The sequence below is a fragment of the Oxyura jamaicensis genome, unplaced genomic scaffold, assembly GCF_011077185.1.
Source record: "Oxyura jamaicensis isolate SHBP4307 breed ruddy duck unplaced genomic scaffold, BPBGC_Ojam_1.0 oxyUn_random_OJ72145, whole genome shotgun sequence".
Classification (NCBI taxonomy): Eukaryota; Metazoa; Chordata; class Aves; order Anseriformes; family Anatidae; genus Oxyura; species Oxyura jamaicensis.
This window is the reverse complement of record NW_023310890.1, coordinates 28,540-29,495: the sequence shown is the minus strand read 5'-3', so window position 1 is coordinate 29,495 and position 956 is coordinate 28,540. Positions and strand designations below refer to the sequence as shown.

The window sequence follows — 956 nt, the reverse complement described above, 5'->3', positions numbered from 1 at the left end:
ACCGGCCCCTTTAACAAACACCGGCCCCTTTAACAAACACCGGCCCCCCAGCCATGCCGCCAAGCGCGCACAACCGCCCCACATCCCCGGCACGACCTGCCGCAAAGCAATGAAGAGCTACCCCTCCATCTCAAACAAACTTGTTGGGGGCGGGGTGGGAGGAGGGGGCGACCAATCAGGAGCCCAAAGAAGTGCGTGAGGACCAATGAGCGGGCGGTAGGCGGCCGCTAAGCGGGGTGGGCTGTGCCGGGGGGACGGCAGGGAGAAGGAGGCGATGACTATCATGGTGGTGAGGGGGTAGTCACGGGTGCCTGGTGGGTTGGGGCTATGCTATGCTGTTTTCTCCTCGCAGGGGTTTAAGGTGCTGACAGAAGCAGCAGAGACAGAGCAGGGTTTGCAGTCTCCTGGGCAGGAAGAGGCCGGCCCCGGTGGGGAGGCTGAGCAGGGCCGAGTAGCGAGGAACTGAACCGCCTTAAGGAGACAGAGGATCTTTTCCACTCCAGCTTGCTCCGCCTGCGGGTGAGCCCCACTTGTCCTTAAGGCCTGGGGAGATTTTTGGGGCAGCGTCAGGCTGTGAACAGGCTGCGGAGCTCTCCTGGCGTGTCCCCTGCGGGAGCTGGGCTGGGGGACAGCGAGCAGGGGGCAGAAACAAAGCGCAGGCTTCACGAGACTTACAGTGTGTTCTTGGGATCTCAGCTGCAGTTGTTATTGCCACCCCACCCTGGGCTTTTTGCTTCGTTTATTGCTTTAAAATTGGATGTTTCTAGCAGGTGGTTGCAGTGTGTTGGAAGTATGAGTGCTGCATCTTGCCGTGTGGTGATTTATTGCTTGTCAGGGTTGGGGGTAACACCACCATGTGTACCTGGCTGCTGCAAATCTTCTGAGTGGGACAGGAGGGTTTTTGTGTTCTAGGAACACAAGCAGCCTGTCTTGGGGGGGGGGGTGGGGGGGGCTAA

At 59.5% G+C, this 956-nt stretch overlaps 1 pseudogene; it reads left to right on the top strand.

Moving 5' to 3' along the window:
- LOC118159804 overlaps positions 1-956 on the top strand; it is a 23,960-nt pseudogene that overhangs the window by 2,264 nt on the left and 20,740 nt on the right.